The sequence below is a fragment of the Malania oleifera genome, chromosome 2 (assembly GCF_029873635.1).
Source record: "Malania oleifera isolate guangnan ecotype guangnan chromosome 2, ASM2987363v1, whole genome shotgun sequence".
Lineage (NCBI taxonomy): Eukaryota > Viridiplantae > Streptophyta > Magnoliopsida > Santalales > Ximeniaceae > Malania > Malania oleifera.
The window spans coordinates 47,536,154-47,560,689 of NC_080418.1; positions in this window are offsets into that span (position 1 = coordinate 47,536,154).

Consider the following 24,536-nt stretch of genomic DNA (forward strand, 5'->3'; position numbering starts at 1 on the left):
AAACTAGGATTCTAGAGCAAGGCTTCACACACGAAGAATTTTTGCCACTGATTATGGTATACGAACCTATTTTTTTTTACCATCCACCTATGTATAAACAGTTGAATCTTTAAGCCCAAATACTTCATAAAATCATCACCAACAACATCCTACCAAAGGCTAGTTCATATGGTCATCTTTCTTATGTCGATTGCTTTGTGTTATGGTGTTTACTAAAGGGGAAGAAACTTGATCTCTCTAGCCTAATTTTGATATGGATGTGGGCCAAATTGGAAGCTACTCGTGTAACTCTTCCGTATGGTGGTGTATTAAACCTTATCTTTGCTCACCTTAATGTTACCCCACCTATGGAATTGTTCATCAAACATACAAGATATGACCTTTTCACCTCCACAACCCTCAAGGAAATAGGATATGAAAAACATGATTAGGATTTGTTTTTGAAAGGAGGACGACCTAAAAGGCCAACAACTACACCTTCTCCTCCACCTCCAGCACAGGACCAAGGACCTCCTGCTAACACTCCCTCTTGGTTTATCTCTTCCATCATGAATTCTCTACTTTCAACAGAGATATGCGATCAGGTCTGTAAACCCTTTAGGAGAATGTCTCCTCACTTGATTAGTGCCTTAATCACATCGAGCAGTATAGGGCTAGCTCATCTCGTAATGTTGATCCTATGGATGATAGTTTTGCCCCTCGGAGTGATGCTTCATCTGATGAAGAATCTGAGAAAGGAAGTGAGGAAGGTGATGAAGAGAAAGTTGAAGATGACGATGATGATGTTGGCGCTTGATTTATTTTTGTGTTGTATTAAGAACTCTCTATGTAATGTCTTTGCCTTATGTTGCTTTGTTTGTTTTTGTTTTTAGTTTGGCTTGTACCTCCATTACTTATGACTTTGTGTCATATGACTATGCTCTTTATGTACCAAGACTCTTTGTGCACATGCTCCTCATTTATTTTTGATTGATGTCAAAGGGGGAGAGATATTGAGCAAACATGAGAAAGCAAACATGAGAAGAGAGTATCTTAGAGAGCAACCATGAAAAATGAGAAGATAGCAAATATGTAAAACACATACTCTTGACATAAGATATAGCATGGGGAAGTAAATGAAAAAATAAAAACATAAGAAGAATAAGACTATAAGCATATATGTTGACTTGAGCTATAATGCAATATACTTGATTGTGACTTATTGAGTTTTGAACTTACTTTCTTGTATTTGAAATCATCATTTTTCATAATTGCTAAAAGGCATGCTTATTGTAAGGGTGTGCCTTATCAAAGGTTCTCTTATCTTTGCTCCTTACTTTTCATCATCAAAAAGGGGGAGATTTTTTGCGTAACATGGCTTTCAAATGTCATTTTGATGATAACAAATAAAAGTTAATTTAACAAGTTGTTTTGTTATGTGATGACATTTCAAGAAACCTTGTATGACAAAGTTCAAAAGGAACAAAGAAATGGAATTTCAAGATCACTAGTACCATAAAGCCACACTCCATCGTCAAAGTGATTAAAAGAAAGCTCAACAAGACCAAAATGTTCAAAGCATATTGAAGCCTAAAGATGACTCAAGCTCAAGTCTAAGAGGATTTTAAAGCAAAGATATATATGAAGACTTCAAGCTTGGAGTGTTTTAAACCTTTAGGATAACTTATGTAAGTACTTCATACTAAATATAATTTTGAAATTCTTTGAAACTCATTAGGGGTTGTCATGGACTTAGAGACCTTATTTTAAAATCCCTAAAATTTTCTTTTAAAGTAAAAAAGCAAGATGGTTAAGTCTTTTTGAAAACTGAACTAAAAATTAGAATTTATATCTGTTCAGGCGATTGAAGAATTTCTTGAACAAATTTTGATCAGGTAGTATAGGCCCAGGCGCCTGACCCTATTTCAAGTAGAAAATTACATCGTGTTATGAAACTTTAGGTGACTGACCCCAAGACCTCAGGTGCCTAAACATTGTTAACGGCTATATTTTTAAAAAATTTTAAAATTCAAATTTATATTTCTTGTGCCCCAAATTTCGTATAAACTTGGAAAACACTCCAAGTAACTTGGGTAACATGAATTAAACCTTTCTGAGCCTATAAATACATGATTTTTTGAATCAAATCAGTACTAAGCATTGAAAATATGCTCTCAAGCCATAATTGCCCTTTCTCTCTCAAAGCGCTCTTGCTCACACTTTCATACTGAGAATTGCTAGGATATTCTGAGACTTTGATCAATCTTCTCTGAGTTCAAACTTCTGAATTGCTGATTCTTATCAAGAGAAGAAATCCAATGAATTAATTCTTGAGCTTCAATTCAATTTCTTTGATATTTGTTTTGAAGTATAGTAGTGCTTTTAATTGTACTGACCAGCTCTACCTGAGAGCATCTCTTGTAAAAAAGAAATCTTTTCTTGTTTCCTTGTTTCTTTGACGGTTTGGGTCATTGGATCGTTGTAACCGCGCATAGGGTATCGCTTAGAGAGGGGGCTCCATCCTAAAGGAGGGATTGTAAACCGTTTGTTCTACCTGCAAAGGAATGGTTTAGTGGAATCCTTAGGTGGTCTTTCCTAAGGCGATGACGTAGGCTGGGGATAAGTCGAATCTCATAAAAAATCTTGGTCTCACTCTTAACCTTTACTCTTTAAATTTTTAGCATCTATAAATTGTGTTTCTAAGTGCAGGTAGCTGAAATTGAGATTGAGAAGTCCTTTTAATTTTAAAAAGTACATTGGTTAATCTTTTACAGAAACCTTAAAGGGAGTACGTTGATTAATAATTTGTGGAAATCTTGATTAAAAGAAGCGCACAAATATTCATTCATATAGGGCTATAAATTGAAATTTTGCAAACGCTGAAATAAGGAAGTGCTGCAGCTCTTAAAATTGGTTAACTATTGTGTGGTTGATTGGTTGTTATTATTAAAGGTATTTGGTTTGTGATTGATATTGTGTGTGGATTATGGTTGATGTGATTGAGCATTTAAAATAAGAAACATCCTTGTGTGTTTGCTAAGTATACAAAAGATTGTGAATTTGTAAAAAGGCTTAAAAGAATTTTATAAACCCAATTCACCCCTCCCCCCCCCCCCCCCCTCTTAGTACTACACCTTAACTTTCAATAAGTTGTCTAGCGACCTCCATAAGCCTTGAAAGCTTTGCCTCTAAGACCATACCAAAATCTCCAAAGTCATCCTAATTCAGCCCCTAGATTTTTAACGACCCAACAGCCGTCTCCCTCGCAACCCAAGTAGGACACAGTTCAAGAGATGGTGATGAGGTCCCTTAAGAATATTAAAGCTAATCGCCAAGCGGATCGGCATCTTCTTTATTCTCACTCCCAATCCATTACAAAGCTTGAAGCTACTTTGGGACAGCTAGCTACCACCTTGAGTTGGAGAGATAAAAGCAAGCTGCCAAGTCAGCCTATAGTAAATCCTAAGGGACAATATAGGGTAGAATTTGAACTAGATGCTGGCCCCTCATCATATTCTAAGCAGGCCCAGGCGGTAACCACATTTCAAAATGGCAAGCTAATAGCTGAACAAGGCAAGGAGCAGTTGAGCATGGGGGAGACCTAATATGAAAAACTGGAAGCACTTAATGTGGATTCAGGCACTCGTTCTTCCCCCAGTCGGGTAGAAAGACCATTGAGTCTCACGTGTTAGAATTGGTGTATTCCCAAGAGGGGGATGAATTGGGATTTTAAAATTTTCTCCTATGTTAAGTTAGAAGTCAATATGATTTGGTAACCTAGGATCTTTCTACACAATTCCAAATGTTCCGATGAATAAAATATGAGAAATTTAAATCATGCACATCATTCATACCATAACATATACGTGCGGTAAATATAAAGTGCGAAAATATAAACAGACACACAATATGTTATCGGGGGTCAGCCAACTATGCCTATGTCCCTACCTCTAGCTTGCAAGCCCGAGGATTCCACTAAAGGCTCACTTAAGGGTGGAACGACACCGATTACACTAGGTCAATTAGCACAGGGCTTACCTGAACCTTAACAATCGGGTCAATTAGCGGGGCTGACCTCAACCTACATGCCTTAACAGGATGGCACACCTAGCTTTCCTAACCAAGTCTAAGCCAATCTAGGACTATTTCACATCGCTACTCTCCCACTTTGGGCCCATGCCTGGAAATACAACAGTATTTGCAATCAAAAAATATCGGTACAGTGATTGTGCTTTCGTGCAAAGAAAATATGTACCCAGAATCACATACACCACAAGATGATTTAATAAGTAAGCTCAGTGTGGTCTAGTGTTTCAACTCTCAAATGCATTTTCTATTAGTGTAATGAGTACGTGAGAGTGTCAATAAGCAATCTTTGTATCACAAGATATTCAATCAACAGATTCACACAAAGATGTTAAGCAAATTTCAAATGTATCAGTCTGAGGGATATATCAATCACGTAAATAGTAGATGACGTATATGCTTGGTTTGCAAAAGATGTATAGTCTTTGTATTCATAAAATGATATGAAAATAGATATTGCAACAAAGATCTATATTACAAACACATATATCTTCTCAAAGATATATCAATATAAATCACACAAGATATTTGAGTATGTTTTGAAAGAGTTTTTGGAACACAAAGACAAATACAAGCTTCCTAAGATATTGCAACACAAATGCAATACTCAGAAGCTTAGGCAAGTCTTCTTATGATAGGCTTATTAACAAAGCCCCATAAGAATGGTTTGATTTAGCTCTCGTTAAAATCGAATCAATCGAATACAAATGGGAGAGCAAACCTCTGAAGATAGACACTCAAACAACTTACAAAGAGTATGAGCAATAGGAGAAGGTAAGTATGAGTGGTTTTAGTATGAAAATGAGTATTATAGGTTTTTGGATTTTCAAAGAATTTTTCCTAATCAAATTTGTTAATCTCCTACTAATAATCCCAAATGAGGGGGTATATATAGACACCCTATGAAATATAACCGTTGGGGACATAGCCGGGATTATTAGAAAATATTAATGAAGTTTCAAATATTTTAATCCTGATAAAAATAAGTTAACCAAGGTAAAAATGTAGGGCAACCCGAGAGACCTAGTCCACTAGAAACCTTTCAGTCAACCGAAGTTCATATGGTTCAGTCAACCGGGCCATTTTTTAACATGGGACTCGGTCGACTGGACGTACATGTCCGAGGTGATTTTTCAGTTTTACTGAGGTTCGGTCAACCAGGATGATTTGAACTGGGTGATTTGGTCGACCAGACAAGGTGATTTTTCAAAATAACGCGGTTCGATCGACTGGGACATTTTGAACTGAGAAGTTCAGTCGACCAGGTAGTTGGGGCATCTCCCGAGGACCCTCGGTCGACCAGGCCATTAGAGTACATTTTAGGCTCGGTCGACCAGGTGGTCAATATGTTGACTCCAAGGGAGTTCGGTCGACTAGGAATAAATGAACTAGGGAGTTCGGTCGACCGTGTCGTGGTCAAACTATTGACCCAGTCCTGGTTCGGTCGATCGAGAGGAATTGTACTAGATGCTATGGTCGACCAAACATGCATTTTAAGTGCATTTTGGTTCCAACTCCATTATACATTTACCCTATTCAAATGACCATTCATATATATTCATGTGTGAGTGTCCTAGGGTCATTTTTATGTACTTTTGAATACACGAAAAAAATACGGTGTCAGTCGATCGAATTCCCTAAGGTCTGTCTAAGGTCATTTTCATTTTGAGCTCATGTATTAGACCATACATGTGATGTGTGTGATTATTACATACAAAAAGCCCTAATTACTATTACAGGCCCTTTAAATGATAATGAAATAAAGTACAACATGTATTGGGTCTTCCAACTTTAAGCTTTCACGTGCCATCAATATATCTGCTAATATACACCTGCACATGAACTAGATATCCATTAAATACATGAGTATTTATCATTATCGAAATCGGGATATGACTCATGGGGTCAACAATCTCCCCCTTTCTGATGATGACAAATACATCAAGCAAAAATATGGGTATAGTCTAAGAAGGCTACCCCTATAAATAAAAAACAATTTTAACCCAAATATTTTTGCCTCTTCATCTCCCCCTTTTGGCAACAGAAAAAAGGGTCATATGAGTTAACACTTTAGGCAATGGGTATGCGTTACATTTATACATGATAAGTCTTGGAAAGATTTTGAAAAAAATTTGGCAGAGTGCCGTTTGAAAATTGGACTTTCGAAAACAAATCCTGTATAACATGTAACTTGTTTGAGCTTATATATCCTAGCAGTTTATCCACAACTACTCAAACAGTTTAGTATGATCCAACCAATAGAATATAAAGCCCAATAAGATCATGCAATAAAATGCAAAGTCCAAGGGCATCATGGAGTAGACATACAAATTATGCACACAATCAACAATCAATATTCACAAAGTCTAAGGCAATAAAACATATCAACTGTAAAATTTGTTTCTTAGACTTGTAAATTTTACTTGAGAGCTTCCCCTAAATTTATGGAAACTATGAAATGTCTAGGAAGCATCTACTTATACTGACATTAATTATGAGAGTTCATTAAGTTTCTAATACAGTATAAGTAATGAAACAAATTGGACTTAAAAAGTTAAAGCCAATTAATAGTATAGGTCCACGGAGCTTGGTGAGTTATAATTCTCTTCTCAAGGATGGGGCTTAAACTCCCTGATATAGTGTTAGGCATACATAAGTGCATTAACGCTCAAGAATGAATTTCATTTAAGCACATCCATCATATGTTCATTCTTCTAGATATTACTTAGCATGCAAGAGATTTTAGGCATTAAGTTCTTACTGATTTATTCTAAGATTGGGACTTAAATTCCCATGTATATTTGCATGCACGCTTACTTGAACTAAGATCAAGGATAATGTTCTCTTGAGTGCATTTCTTATATACTCATCCTATCAAATAAATTCAGCATGCAGTAAATATTAATCATTCAGCGCATATGCATGACATATTGCATTTCATTTTAAAAGCACGATAGTCAATAAGACTATACTCAAAGTTATGCAATTTTGAAAAACATGTATGTATATAATAATAATGAGGCAAGAGGAAAGAGAGTTTGTTTTGAAATTTGATCTTGCCAAAAGTTCATGTAGATAAATATATATACGTATATAATTGCAATATACATCCCTTTTTTAATGTTTGCAAAATAGTGTTGGGGGTTGCTTGCTGGAAAAATAAGATTTTAATTTAAGGCAAGCAAGCCTCAAATTTTCTGGTTTGTCAATAAGGCACATACCAACGATAACCAGAAACCCAAAACCATAATGATCCTGAATGTTCAACAATCACATGCAAAATCATATGGCAAGTACAAACAGTTGTGGCAATATAAACATGCTTCAGATTATGATTTTCAATAAAATCTTTTCATTCAAGTGCATGCCACAATGAATTCATTCAAGATCTAAGCTAAACATATGGGTAAGTATAACAGGGTAGTAATGTAATTCTAGATGCTCCCCCTATCAATTTGAATATGTGCTTAGATTCTTTAACTACTTATACTAACCAAAGATTAATTTCATTATGCTTAGTAGTATAGGCCATCAATCCAAATCTTCAAAATCAACTATATTGAGTATTTGTCAATTACATTTGTCACTTGATTAGTATAGTTGTCCTTATAAATCATAGATGCGTCAGAGAGTATATATGGAGGCGTGCAATAATATTCATGACCCAAGAACATTCCATATCAAATCATACAGCTTTAAACACTGGATATAATGTTTAGGGTATTCTCAAGAGCCTCGATATTCAATAAATGAAAGTGATGCATATGGATCATTTATGCACTTCCTATAGGGATGGATCTGAGCCTTTCTAAACGGTTGATGATTATTCTAGGATGAATTTTAATTATCTATTTGGTTTCACTCATCCTTTCAAAAATGTTTTAACATTAATTTTATCATAATCATCTTTAGCACAAGGTTTTATGATGGGAAAATTTCTGTCAAGATTTTGGCAGCATGCCGTCGGTAAAGCGGACATTTTCCCATAAAATGCACCTGATAGGTTCAATTAAGCAATTTATAAATAAGTTCAAGGCACATGAGAACCTATATCAACTACCAACATGCAATTCTCATCAACTGCATCTGCCATGCAGGAGGCATTCTAAACTAAGCATGCAATCAGGTAGCAAGCAACCATTTATAAAATATAATCTATCCAAACAAGAATATAAATGGTGGAGAGTAGAGGATAGATTTGAGTTTAGTATAGTCTTGTCATTCATTGAGGCATATAAACTATGATCATGAGAGCATTTAATATAAATAGTCATAAAAGAGAGATGCTCCCCCTAAGTTGTGCACTTATTCAGTTTATGCCTTTTCTTAATAATCAACTTTCTTTAGCCAAGGTTATTAGCATTTTCAATGAATTTAGACTTGGCATGAATGTTTTAGGCTTATTGGACCAAGAAGTCACGATTAATATTCATTAAGATGATAAGCCTATGTTTTCCTCTGTTCTTAAGAATCTGAATATGTGTGAGAGACACGAGTTCAAATGGCTATTAATTTCAAATGCATGTGCATAGGTCACTCTGAGATATACACATTTATCAAGATGCGGACCTAGGCAACCAATTTAGCCATTCAACTCATTTCAAACGATTTGAAGCTCTAAAGGATATGACTTAACGTTTTGAGAGCTATGCGTGTGAAGTAGATTAAATACTCTTAAGGATTATAATTTCTGTTAAGTTCGAAGAGTATTCAACACAGGTGGACATGACTCAAGATATTTTCATGGAAGTGGATATGTTCAAACCATTTAGACAAAGAACAACTAGAAATTTATGAGTTTTTGAACACTGCTCTTTGGTGACTAGAAAGTATCCTTCAGATATTATCATATAGAGGAGCAAGGATACGAACCAAGGAATGGGTGAAACCTCACCGAATATAATCGTGGTTTGGTAAGGATTTCCTATAGATGATATAAACCAAAATTAGAGGATTTATGATTTAATTTTAAAGGGAAAAATTTTATGATATCTAGATGAAGACTTGATTCCCTTAGTGAACGCCTCTAATTTGGTTATGAGATGAATGACTTTTAATTAGCACTAGTAAATATGCATTTTATGATTACTGGTGCTTATACCTAGAGTGATGACTCAATTTTGATTAATGAGATTAGGATTAAAGATATATAGAATATGATTGACCCCTAAAGCTCATCTATGCCATGGACAACAGTTGGTTAACTTGAGATGTTTTATCTTTAAGCATGAGTTAAGCATTTAGAATTAAGTACTAGGCATAGATGTCATGTCTGTTTGGAAGTGTATAAAGAGTCTTAGTGTAACAAGATGGTTTAGTGAGTGTGTATACTAAGATTTTCATTTTAAATAAAAATCACTTCCCAAGCCTGCAGTCAGCACAACCCCCTAATCCTAAGCCTAAGATCTAAATAAACATTTAATAATAAAGTAATATTAATTTAAAATCATTTTTCCTTAGGACTTACGGGGTTTGCTTTCATGATCATCCATATTATTTCTTTGTCTAGGCCTCGAGCACTTCTAAATAGAAAATTAAAACTAACATAACCTTTCATTCTATGGTGCAAGCAAGTTTTGAATAAATGTGAAAGATTGTGCTTGCATACCCAATATTTACTAGATGTGGCATGGAAAAATTTATGACAATGGGATTTACAAAGTGAACCCTTTTTAAAAAATTTATTTCTTTTGACTCTTAAGGGTTTATTATGATTATTCTTTTCATATTCTACTTTAAGTGCAACAATAGAATAATCATCTATTTCTTCTAAGCGGATAATTTTTAATATCTTCTCAATTTTTCTCTTCTAAACGATAGCATGATAATCTTTTAATTCTTTTAATTGCTTAGCTATCCCTTTAGTCTCAATTTTAAAAAAAAATGATTTCTTCTTAGATATTTTAACTAGAAATTTATTCATTTTCAATAAGGTCTTTTCTAGTTTTTCAAATGGCAGCATGCTTTTATTATTCAATTCAACACATGATTCATCATAAAAGTTAACATAATAGTTTTCATATGAATCATTGCATGCAATTTCAACAGTATTGTCACAAGGAATATTAGATGATTCATCATATGACACAATATGGCATTCAGCATAAGAATCATCACATGCATCATTACATGAATCAGTAAATGAGGTAGGGTAAGATTCATATACCTCATCATCTACTATTGCAACCTACTTATGATTAGCCACTACCTAATCATCGTTTGGAGTGGTAATTTTTTTTTCTTGGGTTTCTCCATATCTCTTTTCCAGCTCAACCCAGATCATGTGCACTACTACATACCATAATCTTATGAAGAATATTAGTAGCTAAAGCACAATACAATGAATCCATGGCATATGAATTTGCATGCATTAAGGTAATATCATTTTCTACGGGCATACAAATTCCATTTATAATCACATGCCAGGCCCTCCAGTTCATAGATTTTATGAAAACGCTCATTCTGATTTTCCACGTGGTGTGATCGACACCACAAAATATAGGAGGACTGAAAGGTGACTGTCCATCACCGAATAGGGATAACCATTTTGAGTCATTGTGATCTCTTTGCAAAAACGTTTAAGTCTAGTGCAACGAGGCTCTGATACCAATTGTTAGAATTGGTGTATTCCCAAGAGGGGGGGGTGAATTGGAATTTTAGACTTTTCTCCTAGGTTAAGTCATAAGTCAATATGATTTGGTAACCTAGGATCTTTCTACCCAATTCCACATGTGCCAATGAATAAAATATGCGAAATTTAAATCATGCACATCATTCATACCATAACATGTACGTGCGGTAAATATAAAGTGCGGAAATGTAAACAGACACACGATATGTTATTGAGGTTCAGCCAACTGTGCCTACATCCTCGCCTCTAGCTCGCAAGCCCGAGGATTCCACTAAAGGCTCACTTAAGGGTGGAGCGGCACCGATTACAACCAAGTCAATTAGCACAGGCCTAACCTCAACCCTAACAACCTAGTCAATTAGCGGTGCTGACCTCAACCTACACGTCTTAACAGGATGGTGCACCTAACTTTCCTAACCGGGTCTAAGCCAATCCGGGACTATTTCACAGGGTTAGTCTCCCTCTTTAGGCCCATGCCTGGAAATACAACATTATTTGCAATAAAATAATATCGGCACAGTGATTGTGCTTTCATGCAAAGCATATATGTACCCAGATGCTCTTAATCACATACACCACAAGATGATTTAATAAGTAAGCTCAGTGTGGTCTAGTATTTCAACTCTTAAATGTATTTTCTATCAGTGTAATGAGTGCGTGAGAGTGTCAACAAGCAATCTTTGTGTCACAAGATATTCAATCAAGAGATTCACACAAAGATGTCAAGCAAATTTCAAATGTATCAGTCTGAGGGATATATCAATCACGTAAATAGTAGATGACGTATATGCTTGGTTTGCAAAAGATGTATAGTCTTTGTATTGAGCAAATGATATGCAAATAGATATTGCAACAAAGATCTATATTACAAAAACAAATATCTTCTCAAAGATATATCAATATAAATCACACAAGATATTTGAGTATGTTTTGAAAGAGTTTTTGCAACACAAAGACAAATACAAGCTTCCTAAGATATTGCAACACAAATGCAATACGTAGAAGCTTAGGCAAGTCTTCTTAGGATAGGCTTATGAACAAAGCCCCCTAAGAATAGTTCGGTTTAGCTCTCATTAAAATTTAATCAATCAAATACAAATGGGAGAGCAAACCTCTGAAGATAGACACTCAATCAACTTACAAAGAGTATGAGCAATAGGAGAAGGTAAGTATGAGTGGTTTTAATATGAAAATGAGTATTATAGGTTTTTGGATTTTCAAAGAATTTTCCCTAATCAAATATGCTAATCTCCTACTAATAATCTCAAATGAGGGGGTATATATAGACACCCAATGAAATATAACCGTTGGGGACACAGCTGGGATTATTAGAAAAGATTAATGATGTTTTAAGTATTTTAACCCTGATAAAAATAAGTTAACCACGGTAAAAATGCAGGGCAACCCAAGAGACCCGGTCGACCAGAAACCTTTCGATCGACCGAAGTTCACATGGCTCGGTCGACCGAGCAATTTTTGAACTTGGGACTGAGTCGACCGGACGTACATGTCTGAGGTTATTTTTCAGTTTTACCAAGGTTCAATCGACCAGGCTGATTTGAACTAGGTGATTCGTTCGGCCAGAAAAGGCCATTTTTTAAAAAAATGCGGTTCGGTCGACCAGGACATTTTGAACTGAGAAGTTCGGTCGACCAGTTAGTTAGGGCATCTCTCGAGGACCCTCGGTCGATCAGACCGTTGGAGTACATTTTAGGCTCGATCGATCAGATGGTCAATATGTTGACTCCAAGGGAGTACGGTCAATCGGGTATAAATGAACTGGAAATTTTGGTCGATCGGGTCGTGGTCAAACTGTTGACCCGGTCCCGGTTCGGTCAACCGGGAGGAATTGTACTAGATGGTACGGTCGACTAAACATGCATTTTAAGTGCATTTCAGTTCCAACTCCCTTATACATTTGTCCTATTCAAATGACCATTCATATATATATATATATATATATATATGCATGTGTGAGTGTCCTAGGGCCATTTTTAGGTCCTTTTGAAGACACCAAAAAAATCTGGTGTCGGTCAATCAAATTCCCTAAGGTCTGTCTAAGGTCATTTTCATTTTGAGCTTACGTATTAGACCATGCATGTGATGTGTATAATTATTACATACAAAAAGCCCTAATTACTATTACAGACCCTTTAAATGATAATGAAATAAAGTACAAACTGTATTAGGTCTTCCAACTCTAAGCTTTCATGTGCCATCAATATATCTGCTAATATAGACCTGCACATGAACTAGATATCCATTAAATACATGAGTATTTGTCATTATCAAAATCGAGATAAGACCCATGGGGTCAACATCACGCCTACCACCAGAAGGACCACACCTCACTTCGCCCCCTATAGGGCTTTTCACGGCTACCTAGTGACATGTCCGGCAGCTGCACTTGCACCCTCTATATTTAGGAAAGAAACTTCCACTGAGTCCATCTCGGACATGTTTAAACAAGTGAGAATGAATAAACCTCTCCTCAATGACATTAAGCAATCGCCTGCATTCATAAAGTTCCTTAGGGACTTGTCAACGTAGGGGATATAATCAAGGGTACACATGGATTGTTTGGTTAAGCAAGCTTAGCATATGAGTTCAATAATACTAAAGCACGTTGTTCCTAAATTAAAAGACCTTGGCCCACCTATTTTTCCAAGTGTAATTGGCCATTACACCATTTATGGAGCCCTTCTAGATTTAGGAGAAAGTGTGAACATCCTTTCATACTTGGCCTATCAAAAACATAACCCAAGAATGTTGCAACCCACCTCGGTTTCTTTATGCCTTATTGATCGATCTTTTAAGCAACCCCAGGGTGTGTTAGAAGACGTGGTAGTCAAGGTGGGAAGCTTCCATTACCCTATTGATTTCCTCATCTTAGACATGGAGACTTCCACAAACCCGATCCTTGTCCTTTTAGGACAACCATTCCTAACCATGGCTAACATTTGCATTCAATGTAGGATGGGGATTATGGACATCTCATAGGGCCATAAGCAATGTAGGCTGAACATATTTCACGCTTCCCAATATCCACTTAACACTGTCCAAACTATGGATGAAGACATAATTGATAAAATTGTTAGGCAAGCAACTCCTTCAATGTTATGGAAATACCCTTGGGATAGTACACTTTAGCTTGACAACCCTACCATTTTTGAATTTGAGGACCCTTTTAAGAAATTTATAAAAAAAAAAACATGATTCGGTCCCCAATTTTGAAAATAAGTTGGGGGTATGCAACTTTGGGTGTGAGGAAGGACAGAGAGAAGCTAATGCTAACTGGGAATCTGGATGAATCCAAATTGAGCTTCAATGCATCTAGATGAAGACGGTAAACTTTGCACTTCTGGGAGGCAACCCGATAGTTTTCCTTTTCTTTTTAGGGTCTTAGAGTATTTAGAATCAATTAATTAGAAGTAAGAATCCTTGGAGTAGTTTATAGGATAAGTTGGAGGTATGTGATTAGCATAGGTAAATTTGTTGATGCTAATGACATAAACATGGTACCTTTGGCTAGCATTGGTCTTTTGTGCTAGAGTGTAAAATTGCATGCATGCTATTTTGGTTATTATATTTTACTAGCACCATGCACTGTCCTATCCCTTACCCGATTTCTATTCTCCTTTCAACACTTCAGTGAGGACACTGAAATTCTAAGTTGGGAGTAAGGAGTAGTACATTGCATGGCACATTTCATGCACAAAATGACACAATTCTAAATTTTTGAAACTAAATTCTAGTGAACCATGCTAACATATTTCATACCCTCTACATACACCTATATAACCTAATGTTACATGCATAAGCTTCTCAGTTATATGATTTCATTATGCTCACTGACAATGTAGTAAATAGTTGTGTAAAAATTGCATAACATGGCCGACAACTTGATATTACTCTAGGTTGTTGACTAGTGGTTTGTTTGGGTTAATACTACAATGTAAACTCTAGTATTCACATGGTACTTCACGGGGTTAAAAACACACTTATACATGATTTGTAGCACTTAGGGTTCTTTGAGAGCAATGATAGAACAACTGTGGTAACTATGACACCTTGTAAGGTACTATTGATCCATTCATTCATTGATCAAGTTTTTGACGTCAAAGTCTGAGTTTATAAAACTCAACTTTCCTTCTTATGGATACCCCTTGTTAACTAGTCTTTATTCTTACATTTTATGACCTAGAGGTGACATCAAGTGGGAGATATAAACTTAGGTCTTGTAACTTACTCAAAACATGAAAATTGAGCCACCCTAGAGACAAATGTACTTTATGGACTCCATTTCGAGCTGAATTTCCCATTGGTGGTATGAATATGATGCAAGGGTGTAATGATTGTCCTCGCTTACCAAGAAATGAAAGCCAAAGAAAAGAATGAGCAAAAGATGAAAAAATAAAAAGAATAGAGGATAGAAAATAATAATAATAATAATAATAGCTGCTCCAGATACAAATAAAATGGCAAACTAAAGACACGACACCATGTTCTTACAAATATCAAGAATCTTCAAGCTGGCTAATGCATCTGTTGTATTTATGTCGAGTCTGTAAAAGAATTGATCTATGGTGGTCTTGATTGAATGTGGCGAGTGAATGAGAAGATGCTAGGATGAAGGACCCGACACCTCAATAAGGGTGGGAACACTTTCCTATAAGACTATTCCACTCCACACTTCTAACGTTAGTTCTTAAAATATGTGGGATGTTTGATCATGACACTCTTCCTCACATATGAGAGTGAACCACTTTACTTGAGTGAATTGTGAGGGAATAAACCACTGAGGCTGAGTCAAGACAACCATTTTGTAGGTGAATCCGAGCATTCTGAGTGAGACAAATCATATACCATACACATACCATGTGAAGTGGCCTATTTATACTTGGATTAACAAGCTAATATTAACTTTGAATTATAATCATGGGTTAATCCTCTGTGAGTAGCATCTTGAAATGGCTGTGTTATGTTGATTTTTGCATAATTAATACACTGCGGAGTGTGTGTATAATGGAGTTGTGTATGAAGGAACATGTATGAAATAAAGTTATATCTTTGTATGTAAAATGGTATGATTATGTTGCATGTGTTTCCACCTTTTAAACAGGCATTTGTGGGTATCGTATTGGAAACCCTCACGAGACTAGAACTTGTCCAGTAGGATCAACCTAGGGGTTTAAAGTCTTATTGCATACGGTAAATGCAATCGTATTTCCCGTGAAAGAGGATATAGGTAGAATTTGGTAGCTTTCATAGATTTTGCTTTTCTCGAGGACTAGCAAAGTGTAAGTTGGGGGTTGTGATGAGTTCCTAAAATATATGATTTTGGACCCTCGTGTATCTTTGTTTATCCTCATTTTATTATGTATTTTCCCAAAGTTATCATTGTTCAAAGCTATGTATCTTGCGTTTGATTCGGATCACAGTATAGCTTTGTAGGAGTAGGGTACCTTAGAAATTTACTTGCTTTCTAGTAGCTTAGATTTATTTTCTTTTAGTTACATGCTTTCTAGTAGTTGTTTGACAATCACCATTGCAAAATACCATATTTCACTTTTTTTTTCATAACAAGGCTTTAGTAAACTAAATTCGAAGTGGTTTAATAACTGCGCTTCAAGTCTCTGTGGAACGATACCCGACTTACCCACTTTCTACTAAACTTGGGATAGTTAGGTTTTATAAATATTATTTTTGGTAGTTAAGGACCCAAGCCTTGGAGAGCCTACCATTTGTCATCATTAAAAAGGAGGAGATTGTTGACTCTATGAGTCCAATCTTGTTTTGATAATGACAAATCACTTGGTATTTGACCTATGCAACTGAGTTTGTGAACAAGATCATGATTTAGAATGCACTAATGGTGAGCATGATATGGAAGCCACGAGGAACCTAAAGTACGTATCACTTGACTCAATCCATGAAACTAGAAGAGTATAAGGGTGAAGAAGCAAGCTTAAAGTTCAAGATCTTCAATGGGAATGGGTATTTAGAATTTAATGTATTCACATATGTCATATAATATAATTCAGACCTCAAATATACCCTAGACTAACCTTAGGACTCATGCATTTCATAAAAGATCCATTTACATTAGTTATAGGTTAAATAAATTTTTAGAGGCAAATTTAAGAGGCCTGGTCGATGTACCCCATGGCCTCCTCAACGAACACATGAAGGCCACTTGGCGATGAACGTTCTATTCTCATCGACGATGAAATACTGAGCCCAAAAAGTTCAAACAGGTCTCTCGTCAACAAACTCAAGTTCTTGTCGACAAACGGGTGTTTTACACTCATCGACAAATGCGTGCTCTCGTCGATGAATGTCATGGTGCAGAACAGCATCTCAGTGCGGACACAGATATATTTTTTATTTCTAAATAATCCAATGGCCAAGATTTGTTCAACTACTGAGAATAATTATAAACATAATCTCTAAACCCTAGAGCATAACCTTTTGCCTATATTCTGAGAGCCTTGAACATATTGCTAAACTTGTGCCTGTACTCCAAAAGCAATCACATCCAGTTTGGCCATTTGCTATGTTGATCAAAAGGCATTCACACATATATTTTGCAATCATTGTTGGTATTATGGTTTGAGTATTTTGAGCATTCAAATCCTATTTTCTTGTTTCCTATATTCATTATATTTAATATTTTCTTGGGAGAAAAAATATTGTTGTGTATTTTATATTTATTGATTGAATAAAATGTTTGAGAAAAGTTTTTCTAAAGCTAAAATCTTTAAGATGTTCAAATCTATATTTACATTCGAAGATTTGATATTTAGTTATTGTAAAAACTATTTGATTGCAAATTCTAAGAGCTTCTAGATACATATTCTTGAGGAATATCTTTTGAAAAATATTGTTTAAATCTTTGCAATATTCAAAGTCATATTTTTATTCAAAGATTTAATTTTACAAATTATTTGATAGCAATAACATAGATCTGCATGTTATTCAAGATAATTTTTAAAAGGATCTTATTTTCTATTCTTGCATAAAGTGATCCAACATCAAACCCTAAGATCTCCAAAGCACTCATTTTTAAGAAACTATTTTTGGGAGATATTGATTAAAAAAATAAATTTGGGAAGCATCTCATTACTCATATAACGATCTTATCGTTGCATACATATTGAGCTTCATGTTTTACCATATAATTATGTACTAGGAATTTTATTGTACTCATTAGCTTGGTTAGAAGCATTTTGAGTTTTGTAGAAATTGTAATTTTATATTGTATTCACGGTTCGGGTTGTGAACCGAGGTTGAGGAGGAAGTTATGCCTCTTGTAAACAGCGAACTATTAAGGGAAGCTCCATCCCAGTTAAAGGAGTAGGGATTAGTGGAATCCTTAAGTGGGCTGCTCAAGGCGAGGATGTAGGCCAGGTTGACTAAACTTCGTAAAATCGTGTTTGCATCTCTCTTACCCTTAACTCCTTTTAATTTCCACATAAATTTATTTATGTGAATTGTGTGAATGTTTTGGTTATATAGTAGGTATACAAAGTAATTGGGTAAAATTGATTAATTGACAAAATCACTCATTAGGTTGATTAATTGAAGAACATTGAGCTAGTTGTAAGCAGGTTGCAAGTTTGTAATTGAAAGTTTTCAAAATTGGAGCTTGAAGGACTTAATTTTTTAAATACCCAATTCACCCCCCCCCCCATCTTGGGTTAACACCGTGTTGACCTTATAGGTCATACCCAGTTTTGATAATGACAAATATTCTGGTACTTTAATATCTATCAAGTTTGTGTGCAGATCCATATGAGCGGATCACTTGATGGCATATGTAGACTTCAAGTCTAAAGACCCAGAAGAATTCTTTTTTATTGTAATATTCTATATTAATTCGAGTCTATAATAGTGAAATAGGAAAAAGGTCTACATATCATGCATGTAAGTTCCAATAAGCTCAAAAAGACCTTAAAAAGAACTTAGGTCCATACACAAGCACATAAGATGTCCCCAAAATCACTTACAATATCAAGGGAATTAATTAAAGTGAAAATGGACTTATAGGTAAAAATTGTGAAGCTTCAGGCGACCGAACCCCAGGTGTTCAAAACACCTCGGGTTACCAAAATTTTGACGAGTCAACATCTTAACTTGGATTTCGGATGACTGAACCATTTTGAACGTATCGTCCACGGGCAACTAAGCCTTGTTTTTAACTTTTCCCACCAACTTGGTAGCCTGAACTTTATGTTCAAAATTGCCTTAGGCTACCGAACACATGGATTTCACAGACCGAACTTAGGGTCTGGCACCTGAATCGTGGATAATGTGAGAATCGCCAATTTCAGCAAACCGAACTTATTCTCAGGCAACCGAACTTCGAAAAATAGCCTTTTTTGTTGAGTTTGTTCAGGCGACCAAACCATGGTTCAGCCACCCAAAACTCTCGGGTTGTCTTATATTTTTACCATGGTTAAGACGGTTAAACAGGGTTATTTTTTCTAGACCATTTTAAAACAAATTTAAGAATGCCCTATATGTCCCCAAAGGCTATAATTTTCCCAATGCCTATATATACAAGTTCATTTGCAAGGAATGAAAAAAAAAAATAGCAAATTGATTAGTGAGAAATCCTCTAAAAAATTCCAAAGCCAATATTTTCCATACTACTCTCAAATACTCCCAAACACTTTCATACTTCATTTTTCTTGATTATTCAAGCCTAGAGAGAGAGTTTAAATTAGTTGTGCTTCATTCTAAATAGCACTATACACTCATTTGAAATTTGTATTGCTTGATTGTTGTTGAGAGTTTTGGCTAGAGTTCTTCCCACTAAATTAAATAAATAAATCTTGTGCAGGAAAACTCATTTTCTTTAGGGTCTTTGCATTGACATTGCAAGATTCCTTAAGCATTCTTTTGTGTGCAAAATGTTTTACAAAACTTGATTTTCAAACAACTCTTGTGCTTGATACATTTGAGAAAATATTTTTGAGTTTGTTTGAATATTATTGCTAGCATCTTTGAAACGCTAATTTGATATTAAATTTGATATACTTTGCTTTCAAATTAGCTTGTTTGAACACTCTTATGCATATTTGAGATTATTACTATATTGAGTGTTGATTGCACATAAACACCACTAAGCTTATTTTTCTTATATGTTTGGTGTGTTCTGATTATTATTGGTACATGTCTGCTTCATTGAGAAGCATCATATTTGTATGCACCTTTTATGGAGAAAGATGTTGTATTCCAGGCGTGGCCTGAGGGGGTGGTAATCTAGTTAGGAAGGATTGTTTGTAAAGGTTGTGGTCAACCCTGTGCTAATTGACCTGGTTGTATTTAGGTGCCACTCCACCCATTAAGTGAGCCTATATTGTAATCCTTATGTTGGTGAGCCAAGGTGGGGACGTAGGCAATTTGCCGAACCTCGATAACATTTCTGATGTTGTCCATATTTTCTACTTTATCGTGCATGTTTACTTAAATTACTTGTGCAGTTTAAATTTTCGCTTAATTGATATACTGATTTATTTTATATGCACTAGACTGACCTTAGGCTTGTGTAATACTATTGCTAGTGGATTGACCTAGGGGATAAATTTTTAAAATACCAATTCACCCCCCCTATTGGGATTACGGTAAAGCTAACAATTTGTATTAGAGCCTAGCAACTTAGACTTAATAGTTATTTTGCAAAAGATCTAGATGGATCATAGCACTAAAACCCCTTTCCCTGAGGGACCCTCCTCCACACAACATCTAATTTTCAGTGGCGTTAATTACACCTTCTGGAAACAGAGGATGCGCATCTACCTTCAAAATATTGACTGGAAGGTGTGGAGAGTTGTCTCTAAGGGAAATTATGTTCCTATGAAAACTAAAGGTACAACTAGAGTTCCTAAGACAAAAGAGGAATATAATGATGATGATATGAAAGTTGTTAGCTTAAATGCCACTTCCATGAATAATCTGCATTGTGGTCTTAATTTTAATGAATTTAATAAAGTTATGGCATGTTCTTCTGCTAAAGAAATTTGGGATAAGTTAGAGGTCACATATGAGGGTACTTGAGATGTGAAAGATAGTAGGATTGATATGCTGACCAGTGAGTACAAAGCATTTATGATGAACACTAGTGAGTCCATTCAGAGAATATACACTAGATTCACACACATCATAAATTCACTACATGCATTAATAAAGACCTATCCTATATATGAGATGATTAAGAAAGTCCTTAGAGGCTTGCCTCCTATTTGGAAAGCTAAGGCTACGGCCATATCTGAGGGTAGAGACCTTAAGGTCATGTCACTAGATGAACTAATAGGTTCACTTATCACCTATGAATTAGCCATCAATGAGAGACATAATGAGCACAATAGGTTAAGAAAAGTAACTGCACTAAAAATGTCTACTAATTCATCTAGTGAGTGCAGCGAACCTGATTCTGGAGATGATATGGCCATGCTAACTAGGAAATTCAGCAAGTTCTTTAGGAAGAATAGTAGGCCATATAGAAAGTCTAGGGATTCTGTATCTGAGAAGGGAGAGTCTAGTAGAAGAAAAGAAAAATAAAATGCTCCCACGTGCTACAATTGCAACAAGGTTGGGAACATCAAACATGACTGTCCTTTACTGAAGAAGGAGTTTAGGAAAAAGAAGAAAGCCATGAAAGCAGTCACTTCATGGGATAAGCTAAGTAGCAGTGACTCAAACTCAGACCGCAGTGATTCAGAGGTTGCTAACCAGTGCTTCATGGCACATGGTGATGAGGTATTGTCTTCTTGTTATTTATCTTCATATTATTCTTCTGACGATGATTATAATTCTAATAGCATGTCTACTTTTAGAGAATGGCAATATGAATATATTCATGTGTCTAAAATTTTGAACAAAATGACCAAGGATAATGATGCTTTGAAAGAGAAATGCAAAAAATTGGTCAAAATTATTTGAAATTGCTAAGAACTCTCATGCTTCAATCCTTAAAGAAAAAGATTTAAAAATTGCCGAGCTTGAGAGAAAATTGAAGGATAGCTCCAAATTTATTTTCAAATTTACTGAGGGCCAATGCAATTTTAAAAAACTCCTTGGGGCCCATAGAAATTCTCTTAGCAAAGAGGGTCTTGGTTTTAATGGTGTTGAAAATGTGAGATGACCTAATCTTTATTTGAGACATTTTACACGTGAATCAAAATCCCAAATCTCACCTAAAGATCCAAGGTGTCGAATGAAATGTTTAAATGCAAGCAAATAGGTCATATTTAGTTTGATTGTCCACTTAGAAATAAACATGTGAAAATTAGAAAAGTGTGGAGAGTCAAAGGAGATCCAGACACTAACCCTTGTGGACCCAACCGAATTTGTTGACCAGCATCAGTTACATAGTCTTTCTTGCAAGTTTCTTCGAGATCGTCCTCCTTCAAGGACAAGTGGTACCTAGATAGCGGGTGCTCACAGTACATGACCGGCGACAAGGCCAAATTTGCATTCATCACTCCCAAGGATGGAGGATACGTAACATTCGGAGACAATGCAAAGAGACGCATCATCAGCATAGGTAAGGTTGGTAAGGAACCTTCTCTTGTCATTGATGTTATTTTACTGGTTGATGGCTTGAAGCACAATTTGTTGAACATTAGTCAATTATGTGATAAAGGCTATAGGGTATCATTTGAAAATGATAAATGCATAGTTGAAAGTAAATCAAATAATGAAATTATTTTCATCGCAGATCGCCATGAAAATGTATATACTACTACTCTTGATAATCTACTTTCACAACAAATAACTTGTTTTTCTGCAATAAATGAAGTTAGTTGGTTATGGCATAGGTGCTTAGGACATGTTAGCATGGATTTGTTGACAAAACTAGTAAGAAAGGACTTAGTAAAAGGCTTGCCTAAAACACCATTTGTGAAAGATAAAATCTGTGATGCATGTCAAATGGATAAGCAAACAAAATCAACCTTTAATATAAAAAAAAATTCATATCTACCACTAGACCACTTGAAATGCTTCACTTAGATTTATTTGGTCCTAATTTAGTGCAAAGTCTAGGTAGAAAATCATATGCTTTTGTGATTATTGATGATTATTCTAGGTTCACATAGGTGTTGTTTCTCTCATATAAAAATGAATCATGTGAACAGTTTACTAAGCTATGCAAGAGAATTCAAAATGAAAAAGGCTATAAGATAACCCATATAAGAAGTGATAGAGGTACTAAATCAAAAACGATGACATCGAAAATTATTGTGACCTAAAGGGCATATCACACAACTTTTCTGCACCTAAGACCCCTCAATAAAATGGTGTGGTAGAAAGAAAGAATAGGTCATTATAAGAAATGAGTAAAAGAATGCTAAATGAACATAAGCTACCAAAATATTTCTGGGCTAAAGTAATTAGTACAACATGTTATATAATGAATAGGGTTCTAATCAGGTCATCTCTTAATAAAACACCCTATGAAATCTGGAACAGACATAGACCTAATATTTTCTATTTTCATGTGTTTGGCTGTAAATGCTTTGGCTTAGGGATAGTGAGCATCTAGGGAATTTTGATTCTAAATCTGATGAAGGCATTTTCCTAGGCTATTCTCTTAACAGTAAAGCATATATAGTATTTAATAAGAGAACTTTAACTGTCATTGAATCTATTCATGTTGTATTTGATGAATCTAATCCATTTTTTAAGAAAGATAATGAAGATGATATTGATGTTAGAAAATGCTTAGACAAGCTATCTATTGAAAACAATGTGAATGAAAATTCAGAAATAAATGATAAATCATCGGAAGATAATAAAAATGAGAGTGAGGTTCAAGAACTACCTAGGGATTGGAAATTCATTAGGAACCATCCTTTAGATTAAGTTATAGATGAACCATCACATGGTGTAGTCACCAAGTCCTTAAGAAACCTAGTGAGTCACTTTGCTTTCCTATCCCAAGAAGAATCCAAAAATATTAAGGAAGTCATAGAAGATGAGTCTTGGGTGATGTCTGTGCAAGAAGAGCTTAATCAATTTGAAAGAAACAAAGTATGGACCCTAGTTCCTAGGCCTAATGATCATACCATTATTGAAACCAAACGGGTGTATAGAAATAAGAAGGATGAGAATGGGGTAGTAACTAGAAATAAGGCTAGACTAGTTGGCTAGGGTTATAATCAGGAAGAGGGGATAGATTTTGATGAAACCTATTCTCATGTAGTTAGAATGGAAATCATTCATATATTACTTGCTTATACCGCTTTTAAGAACTTTAAACTGTATCAAATGGATGTTAAAAGCGCATTTCTGAATGGCTATTTAAATGAGGAAGTTTATGTAGAACAACCACCCGATTTTGAAAATCATAAGTATCCTGATCATGTTTACCACTTGTCAAAAGCCTTGTATAGATTGAAACAAGCTCCTAGAGTTTGGTATGAGAGGTTTAGTTGTTTTCTATTAGAAAATGGGTTTACCCATAGCAAAATTGACTCTACACTTTTCATCGAATCTAAAAATGATGATATGCTCCTTGTGCAAATTTATGTTGATGATATCATTTTTGGAGCAACTAATGATGAGTTGTGTAATGAGTTTTCCAAATGCATGCAAATTGAATTTAAGATGAGCATGATGGGTGAACTTAGTTTCTTCTTAGGGCTACAAATTAAACAAGCTAAATATAGGACTTTTGTATGCCAATTTAACTACGTTATGGACTTGCTAAAGAGATTTAATATGGAAGATGGGAAAATTTTTTGGCACTCCTATGAGTTCTTCCATCAAACTTGAAAAAGATGAGCATGGAATCCCTATTGATGTGAAACTATATCGTGGCATGATAGGTACC